This window comes from Solanum dulcamara, chromosome 8 (assembly GCF_947179165.1).
Source record: "Solanum dulcamara chromosome 8, daSolDulc1.2, whole genome shotgun sequence".
Classification (NCBI taxonomy): domain Eukaryota; kingdom Viridiplantae; phylum Streptophyta; class Magnoliopsida; order Solanales; family Solanaceae; genus Solanum; species Solanum dulcamara.
In genome coordinates this window covers 56,448,047-56,459,184 of record NC_077244.1, presented here as the reverse complement: position 1 = coordinate 56,459,184, position 11,138 = coordinate 56,448,047, and positions in this window count along the sequence as shown.

The window sequence follows — 11,138 nt, the reverse complement described above, 5'->3', positions numbered from 1 at the left end:
CAAATAAATAATGATCTTTAATAAATCGACTACATGGTTGAAAATAATTACTAAAAATTCCTAGGAAAAGCCATACCGTGCATATGGTCTATTCTTCTTCTCATTATACAAATCACTCTGCTTCTTCAAATTAACTTTCTTCTTCGGATAGGTTAATGTTAACTGAAAAGATTCTTTCTCCATGGATAACTTTTGAAGAAATCTAAATCATCTGCCATCTTGATGTGGTTTGAATCCACAATGTTAGACGGGTCATGGGAAAGCAACACCGAGTGAACGAACCAAATTAAAAAGCACTTCAATTTCTGCTCCTTATTTCATTTGTTACTCTTGATTAAACTCATCAACTTTTTAGCAGGTGATGCTCCTATTCTTTGTCACCTTGAAATGAAATTCTATCCTTTTTGAAGGACTTTGTTCAACTTTGATTGACTGGGGTATACTGAGCAATTCAGCCCCGTAATCAATGTAAATTTTTTTAAGCTAAAATATGAAGGTTTATCATTCACACAAAATCACATTTCATGCTATTTTTTATCATTTTTCACACGTTGCAACAACATATAATGGACCATCTTTTCATTGAACTTGAAAAAATCTGGAATATCCCTCAAATTTCTAAAGCAAGTACCATTAAAGTCTTTAAATAGTTTTTCATCAATCAGAAGTTTTCTAAAGTCACAATAAACCGCCATCCGTGATTTTATAAAAATCTTTGTTGAATATGATCATAGCTCATCTATCCAAGTCGATAGATCATACAACTTATCAGAAATATTTCTTGCACAAACTGACAAGGACAGGGGATCATCCTCCTCACCCTGATTATGGGTATCACTACTACTTTCCTCATCTCCACTATCACTTTCCCTTTCACTAGACTCAATATCATCACTAGCCTGGGAACTACTATCTTGATAGTTATCAATTTCCTCCATTGTTCCTCGATTTTGAGTTAGACTCAGGTTCTTCGACTACAATTTCTTTCTTTTTTGAACTTTTCAAATCTTCTTTAGCCTTTCGTTTCTTAGTTCTAAAAGCAACAAAAGCTTATCGTTTAGTGCCGCCACCTTTAGTTTTAGCCATACATTACTAATTTGCAAGCAAAAATAAATTTATCGACCACTAGTCTATCAACACAATCAGACTCAAATATAACATGCAAAATAAGTAGGGAGAGCAATTCCAACAAAAATCGACAATGTAGAAACACGAAACACCATTAAAGTCAATCAAATCTCAGTAAACATTCCAAGGGACAGATTTTCTCTAGATTTTCACTAAGTTAAGCAAAACTCGAACCTTCACTACACTACCACAGTTAAAAAAAATCAAATAGGACTAAAACTTATCGTAAAACTTACCTAAGAAGAAGATTTAACTTACCAAAGGGAAGAAGATTCGATTTTTTTCTCCTGTAGCGTAACCTTCTGATGCAAAACCAAGCGACTTTTCTCTCTCCAGTAGCGTAAGGAATGATAAAAATGTTGATAGAAAGTAGCATAAGGAACGATGAAAACGTTGATGGAAGGCTTACGGTTCCAACAATGGAAGGTCTATTTGGTTGGAGAAGAAGGAAAGAACTTATGTTTTCCAAAAGGTTTTCTTCTGGAGAAGATCAAAAGGTAGGGGAAACTTTGAGAAAAAAAAGGAAAGATTTGATTGAAAAGTATGCAAAAGTTCATATGTTAAAATTTAAAAATAGTAGACTAATCATTATATTATATTAACAGTGGAAAGATTCTATCTTCAAAGTTGGATTACTATTTTACCCCTCTACTAAATCAACATCTAATTATTAATAATATTTTAATTACAAAAATGTTAAATTAGATTTAATCCTTCAAAATTAAAAATATGTCTCTATTAAATGAATAAAATTCAATTCCATTAAATGTGGTTTAATTATAAATATCATTACTTACATTTGTAACATCAATCTTATCCCGTTTTAGCTTTTATTTGTTTGATTTTCTTAATATTTATCTTCTATTAATTAAATGAATAAAATTTAATTGAATGAACCGTGGTGCAAATATTCTTAAATGTCACTTATAACATCAATCTTTTCCCATTCTAGCTTTTATTTATTTGGTCTTCTCAATATCTATCAGTTATACAATTTCTTGTTATTTATACTACACTCTATAAAGTAGACAAATAGAGTATCAATCACTTCATTACTTTGTCCTTTATTTCACTTCCAGGTAATAAGCTTCCCTCTTCCATGCAAGACTATTATTTTTTCATTGGTATTATTTTGCTCAACTTCAATTATAACATGTGGGTAATTTTGTTCTTGTTAGACAAATTCAGTTTTTTTCCCTTTATATATTATTTGTTACAGGACTTCAACATATTTGATCTTTAAATATTGTGTTATTCTAATAAAATTTATGTTTGGAGCAATGCAGAAATCACATTATATAATACCAACATTTGAGATGACTATTTTTTTAGAAATTGGTCGGCCTTGACGTTACTTCATTTATTCAGTTCAAAGAACACAAAAAGAAGAAGTAATTCCCCCATCGTTCTTTTCTTTTCTTTGTTTATATCACTTCTATGTGTATGAAGAAAATTATTATCTATATAAATTATATTGTCCTAGCAATTATTAATTGTGGATGTTGTTGTTTCATAAAACAAAGAATAATTTGAAATATAAAAGGCATGATTAAGAGAACACAAGTTAAAAACAAAAATAAGGTTATTATATTTGATGGTATAATATATATAGAGAGAGAGAGTATTGTCTAAATTAGTTTTTTTTCACTTTATTTTTATATTTTTTTCAATCCTAGGTCCCAATACTTAAAACTTTTTCGATTTAACAACTAGGGGACCAACGTGCAACGCACGTTTTCAAGAACTAATATTTGTATAAGTGTATTGGAATTATAATATACTTCTATAAATTTATATTTTATCCCAATTTTTTTAAAGTAAACTTTACCTAAATCCCATAGTGAAAAGGCTCAATTACAATGTATCCCTCATTTTTTTTAAATTATCCGATTTCCCCTTTTTAAAAAAATTTCTGATATATTACTTACTATGCTGATACATCAGGTTTTTGCTGTAAAATAATTAATGTTGTTGGGTTATTTATGGGTAGTAATGTAAATCAAGTTATAATTGGTTGTTTCAATCAATTACCGTGCTAATTAAGGTAAAGAATTCTTTAAAAAAAGAAACAGTTCTGACTATGAAGGAAAACTCAAGAACAGAGCATAAGTTCTAACAAAAAATTCAATCCAAATTTCGAGTTTCATCAAGCGAATCAAGATGAATATCGCGATACTACTGAGATATTCTGGAGTTTGGCAATCCGAAGTGAGTTATGAACTATACAAAAGTTCTGACTATGAAGGAAAACTCAAAAATAGAGTATAAGTTCTAGCATAAGTTCTGGAAAAACAATTCAAAAACTTGCTTTCAGAATGTATCAGATACATAACAATCTATGTGTATCTGATACAGGTTAATATTTTTTTTATTTTACCTGTCATGATACATCATAACATTATGTATATAAGTCAGTTCAATATTTTTCCCAGATATACTGTTGATTTTGTAGAGTTAAATTTTCGTTGGTTAATATTCATGATACATACTGATACATACTAAGTATTATGTATTAAGTAAAATAATTCAAAAACTTGTTTTCAGAATGTATCAGATACATAACAATCTCTGTGTATCTGATACAGATTAATATTTTTTTTATTTTACTTGTCATGATACATCATAACATTATGTATATAAGTCAGTTCAATACTTTTCTCATATATACTGTTAATTTTTGTTGGTTAATATTCATGATACATACTGATACATAGTAAGTATATCTAATACAGGTTAACTTTATTTTTTAAAAAATTAATGGATATCACTAAGAAATAAATATGCAAAAATATAATATTTACTTTAAACTATACAAGTTAGTTACATATATACAAACATCAATGTGTTTAACAGTCCTTATGCCTTAGCCCGAAAGTCATTAAGACTGATTTAGGCAAGTTAAGATTTTACACCTAAGGCATAAGGGTTGTTACACACATTGATCAGTAATTCAAGAACTGAACGATGCTATACCTAAATTTGTGTGTGTGTGTGTGTTTTGATCCATCATCACTAAGACAAGCTAATATTTTCAGAAGTGTGTTAGCATATTCGCATATATAGTTTGAGATAGTTATCGACCGTAAAAAGTGAAAACATTGTTCTCCAAACGAGAGCTGCCTATAATTGACTTTTTGGAGCAAACGAGAATTTTATTTGGTGCTTGGAATTACAAAAATATGGAAATAGCAGCTTATACAAAACATACTTTGGGTAGGAAATTCGAAGATATCCTAGTATCAAACACAATGAAGTGTTCGAGAATGAAGGTACACACCAGTTATTTTTTTTAAGTAGATATCTACTTGATACATAGTTGCTTGATACATAGCTATATGATACATTAGTTCTGTATTTTCTATGATCATTATTTCCTGATACATCAGTTCTGTATTTGATACATCAGTTCTGATACATATTCGTGATAATTATTTACTGCAGGTTGTTGCTTCATCAGAATATCTTTATTCTGTTTATGAGTCAGGTATAAGATACATTGTGCGTCTTGAAAGAAAAACATGCAATTGTGGCTAGTTTCAACTAGACGAGATACAACGTCCACACGCAATTGTAGTGTTGAAGAGCAAGAACATTACAGACATGCACCCATACTGTTCTGATTACTACAAGCTAGAGGCGTTGGCAAATACTTATGAATTGCCAATGGTTTTAATGCCAGATAAGAAAGATTGGTCTGTTCCGAAAAAATTTAGAAGAATTCGTCTTGCCACCAAGATACAAAAAGATGTCAGAAACACCAAAGAAAGGAAGAAAAAAGTACTCTAGTGAGAAGATAAGAATGAGCACAAATTCTTGTAGTCATTGTGACCATGAAGGCCACAACATAGAGACTTGTAATTTTATTCCCAAAGAGAAATGATGTTTTGTTATGCCAGGATACATTCTATTTGGATCATGTACTTACATCTACATAAAAAAAATTACAGTGTGGGTTGTATTTAATACATATATCAATTAACCAGAATAGTAATTGAATATCAATAATTGATACATGGATGGTTGGTAATTATTTTCATTGTAAATTACTTGGTATTGATAGTAATTTCGAATCTGATATATGAGAATTGCGGATACATAAACATTCGACGTATTAAGGGTTGATACTTTAAAGGTTGTTGTATTAGTTTTCAAATGAATTGTGGTTGATACATAACATGTTGTATTGATATAGGTTGTAGATGTATCAAGAGCTGTAAAGCTTGAAACATGATAATTTGGTACATAAATGTGGATGTATCAGAAGCATTATAGCTTGATACATGAGAATCTGATACATAAAGTAGATGTATCAAGAGCTGTAAAGCTTGATACATGATAAACTGGTACATAAATGTAGATGTATCAGAATCATTATATCTTGATACATAAGAATCTGAAACATAATCTAGATGTATCAGAAGCTCTAAAGATTGATACATGAGATGCTGATACATAAATATAGATGTATCAGAATCTGTAAAGCTTGATACATTACAATCTGATGCATAAACAATGTATCAAAAGCTGTAAAGATTGATACATGATATTTTGATACATAAATATAGATGTATCAGAATCATTAAATCTTGATACATTATAATCTGATACATAAAGTAGATGTATCAAAAGTTGTAAAGATTGTTACATGATATTCTGATATATAAATGTAGATGTATTAGAATCATTAAATCTTGATACATTACAATCTAATACATAAAGTAGATATACAGAAGTTGTAAAGATTGATACATGATATTCTAATATATAAATGTAGATGTATCAGAATCATTAAATCTTGATATATTACAATCTGATACATAAAGTAGATGCATCGGAAGCAATCAAGTTTGATACATGAGAATATGATACAAAAACAAGATGTATCATAAGTATTAAAGATTGAAAAATGAAAACCTGATAAATAAATAAGAAGTCTCAGAAAAATTCAAGTTTGATAAATCAGAATATGATACATAAATATGATAAAAACTTAAAAGTTTGCTAAATTATTGAATAGCCAAAAAAATATTTACTATTGGTGCAAAAACATAAGTGTACATTGTACTACTATAAAATAAAAATAAAAACTAATCGACGTCCATCGATTCTCCTTGATCAGGGAATATGAAATCTCTCTTAGATTTTTTTGGATCATCATTGTCGCTAACATAACCATTCTTGGCCTTCCGACAACCATAATTTCACAATAGTGCGGCATATCTTGAATGGAAGAATTCGGCATGTAGTCCAGTAGTTGAAATAGAAATCTCATCACTAAGATATTAAGCAAAAATAGTCATGAAAACACCACAATCCCTGCAAAAAAAATGAATATACAACTTTAAAAAAATTTAAATTTGACACAGTAATGATTTAAATATGCATATTTGTTAATACTCACAAGCTATGCTTATAGCTTGATAAATGAGAATCTGATACATAAATAAGATGTATCAGGAACATTAAAGTTTGATACATGAGAATCCGATACAAAAACACGATGTATCAGAAACATTAAAGCTTGATATATAAGAATCTGATACATAAACTAGATGTATCAGAAATCAGTAAATCTTCAAAAAAATGACATTTTAAAAAAATATATATATAAACAGGATGTATCAGATTCTCATGTAAGCTTGATACATGAGAATCTGATACATAAATAAGATGTATTAGAAGTAGTAAATCCTGATACATGAGCATTTGATACAAAAACTCGATGTATCAGAATCATTAAAGGTTGATACATACGAATTTGATACATAAAATTATATGTATCAGAAGCAGTAAATCTTCATAAAAAACGACATTAAAAAAACATCTTAGATGAACTCATACCTTTGGGAGATTAGGGCGTGTTGAAACCTCTTCAATCTTCTTGTCGGCTTCTTTGGGTGAATGTTGAACTTGAGATTTCGACTTCAATTTCTCACGTACCTTATCCATCACTGATGGATCGTTATGATGTTTGGATCTAACCTCGTTCGGTGAAACAAGAATTTCTTGATTTTTATTCAACTGAGTGAGACCAACACTAAAAGATGGAGCGGATTCCATGTGTATCAGTGAACAATATGAGTAAAAAAGAAATTACAGAAGAAAACAGAGGAAATCGAAGGAGGTGAGAATGAAGTGAGATACCAGTAAAGGAAAAACTTAAATATACCTTACTTAGAAGCTTGAAATTGAGTAATAGATGGACTGAAATTGGAAAAAAGAAACTGTCAACAACGAGGCTGAAGAATAGGCGTGAATTTAGGATAACTGATATAAGGTAAAAGTGATGTATCAGTGAAAGAGTGAGAGAGTTAGAAAAATAGAAATTTTTGATATTTTTTCAACTAGTTGGAATATTAATAAATATGGTAATATAACATGTGTAAATGGGTAATTTTCCTTTTTAAAAAATATTAAATAAATTCATGACCCCACAACCCTTTTTATCCCCAAATTTCAAAAATGATAGAAAGGCCCATAACCCCACCACTTTTTCCTTTATAACCCCACCACTTTTTCCTTTATTTATACCCTATCCCTAATATAAGTGTTCAAAGTGAGTACCAATCATAATATTCTCGTGGTTTCATAGATCTAGGTTTTAAAGGTAGTCGTTATACATGGTCTAATCATAGTTATGGGAGGGGTCTTATTTTGGAAATACTTGATCACTGCCTCGCAAATCACTTATGGACTTAGTATTATCAAAATGCTTCTGTAACCTACCTCCCTCAAACCTACTCTGACCACTCCCCTCATCTCATTAGGTTGGATAGTTTGGATCGTCCTAATAATAATAAGCCTTTTCATCTTGAGAATTACTGGTGTGCTCACCAAGATTTAAAAAAAAAATATTTCGAATTGCTGACTCAATAAGGATCTCATTTGATCTCTGCTTACAACACTTTTGTCCCTATCATCAAGCAATGGAGTATTAACACCTTTGGGTACTTAAATACAAAAGAAAAAAAGACTTAAGGGTATTCAAAACAGCCCCCTCTTTGGGAGTAATCTTTTTCTCCAAAACCTGAGAATAGACCATACTTCTCAATAAGGACTATTAGAATATGCGATGCATGTTATTTTTAACATGTCAAACCAAACACTGCATAAAATTTTATCTCAGGATAACTTATGCAAACATAAGTAATAGAAGCATTACTAATGACATCATTACTAATACACCATACTCAGCACTATTCTTATATACACCTTACCAAATGACCCCTGTATTTTAACCAGCATTCTAGTTTGACACTTGTTTAGTTGTTTAACAAACTTATCAGCTTATAGTTTTGTCAGGATAGTAACTAGTATGTTTGGTGTTGTAAGCTATAGTAGTTTCATTTGAACTCATGATTATAAACCAAAAAATTTGTCCAAGCAAAAACATGCATGAAATGTTTGTTTCGAAATATCTTAAAGTGGAGCTAAACATGCAGGTTGAGGAGACAAATGACTATGAGGAAGTGGGGAGGTCAAGATTTTGAAATTGAGAAAACTCAGGCTGACCGCCTGATATCTGTTGCTAATGGTGTATCTTATGTCCCAGCTAACATCAATTTTGAGACATTCAGGAGTATTTGTTTTAGTCAAACATGTGTTGTGTTTGGGTATATTGTCTCTTCTTTGATAATGAAATCAAAATTCCATATTACTTTTCTCTTCCTTTGAAACTCCAAAACTAGACAAAGATGCTTGCTGTTGTGAGTTTTATGTACAGTTAGTTTTATGACAGCGAATAGCAGTTATATATAGTTTTTAAGTGTCTCCCTCAGCTGCTGTATGTTACTGTATTGATTGTACTTGGCTTACAATTCTTGTTTATTACGTGATTATTTGGATAGCAATATGTAGACAGATAATACGTTAAAGAATCAATGGTCAACAGATGAAAGCAAATTGGCCTGCGAGTTATAATTAAAATTTAGTAAACTTTACCTAAATCACATACTGAAAAGGCTCAATTACAATGTATCCCTTATTTTTATGAAATTACGCGATTTCCCTTTTTTTTTAAAATTCCTGATACATTACTTGCTGAGCTGATACATCAGTTTTTGGATGTAAAACAATTAATGTTGTTGGGTTAATTATGGGAAGTAACGTAATTCAAGCTATGATTGATTGTTTCAATCAATTACCATGCTAATTAAGGCAAAGAATTCTTTAAAAAAAGAAACAGATCTTGACTATGAAAGAAAACTCAAAAACAGAGCATATCAATGGATGTCTTGTTGAAGCACGAGAGCTGCCTATAATTGACTTTTTGGAGAAAACGAGAATGTTATTTGGTGCTTGGAACTGCAAAAATAGGGAAATAACAGCTTATACAAAACATACTTTGGGTAGGAAAATCGAAGATATCCTAGTATCAAACACAATGAAGTGTTCGAGAATGAAGGTACACACCAGTTATTTTTTTTAAGTAATTTTGTCTGCACAACAGAGGATCGCAGCAGTTATCTCACCACACACCAAAAAAAGGCTAGCTAACTAAATAAAAGAGATCACAGTTAAATTGGAAAAGTTATCTACTTGATACATAGTTGCTTGATACATAGCTATAGGACACATCAGTTTTGTATTTTCTGTTATCAGTATTACCTGATACATCAGTTCTAATACATCATTTATGTATTTGATACATCATTGCTGATACATATCTGTGATAATTATTTAATGCAGATTGTTGCTTCATCAGAATATCTTTATTCTGTTTATGAGTCAGGTATAAGATACATTGTGTGTCTTGAAAGAAAAACATGCAATTGTGGCAGGTTTCAATTAGACGAGATATCATGTCCACACGCAATTGCAGTGTTGAAGAGCAAGAACATTACAGACATGCACCCATACTGTTCTGATTACTACAAGCCAGAGGCGTTGGCAATTACTTATGAATTTCCAATGGTTCCAATGCTAGATAAGAAAGATTGTTCTATTCTGAAAGAAATTTTAGAAGAATTCGTCTTGCCAACAACAACAACAACAACAACCCAGTGAAATCCCACATCGTGGGGTCTGGGGAGGGTAGAGTGTACGCAGACCTGACTCCTACCAATGTAGGACGGCTGTTTCCGAAAGACCCTCGGCTCAATAAAAACATAGAACAAGGTCAGACAAGAATATTAGAGTAAATAAGTAGATAACGAAAACCGTCCAAACAATAGTATAATCAAAGCACAAAAAACAGTACATATTATTATTGGATAATAACATAAATACCATAAATAACATACAGCAGAGTACCAGAAATCATAGTGCGTTAATACGCCTACGAATAAGGGAGAATAAAACCAATATGTCCTAGCCCTCTACCCTAATGTGTGTCCTCCACACCCTCCTATCCAGGGTCATGTCCTCGGTAAGTCGTAAATACGTCATGTCCTGTCTGATCACCTCTCCCCAATATTTCTTCGGCCTACCCCTACCTCTTCTGAAACCATCCATGGCCAGCCTCTCACATCTCCGCACTGGTGCCTCTGGGACTCTCCTCTTCACATGTCCAAACCATCTCAGTCGCGTTTCCCGCATCTTGTCTTCTACCGAGGCCACTCCTACCTTTTCTCGAATAGCCTCATTTCTAATCCTGTCACTCCTGGTATGCCCACACATCCATCTCAACATTCTCATCTCGGCAACCTTCATCTTTTGCATGTGGGAGACCTTAACTGGCCAACACTCTGCCCCATATAACATAGCTGGTCTAACGACCACTTTGTAGAACTTGCCCTTAAGTTGTGGTGGCACCTTCTTGTCACATAACACACCGGAGGCAAGCCTCCATTTCATCCATCCTGCCCCAATACGGTGTGTGACATCCTCGTCGATCTCTCCGCTGTCTTGCATGATAGAACCAAGGTACTTAAAACTACTTCTCTTTTGGATGGCTTGGTCCCCGAGCCTAACTTCCGCGCCAACCTCTTGAGGTGTCTCACTGAACTTGCACTCTAGGTACTCTGTCTTGGTTCTACTCAGCTTAAACCCCTTAGACTCCAAGGTGCGTC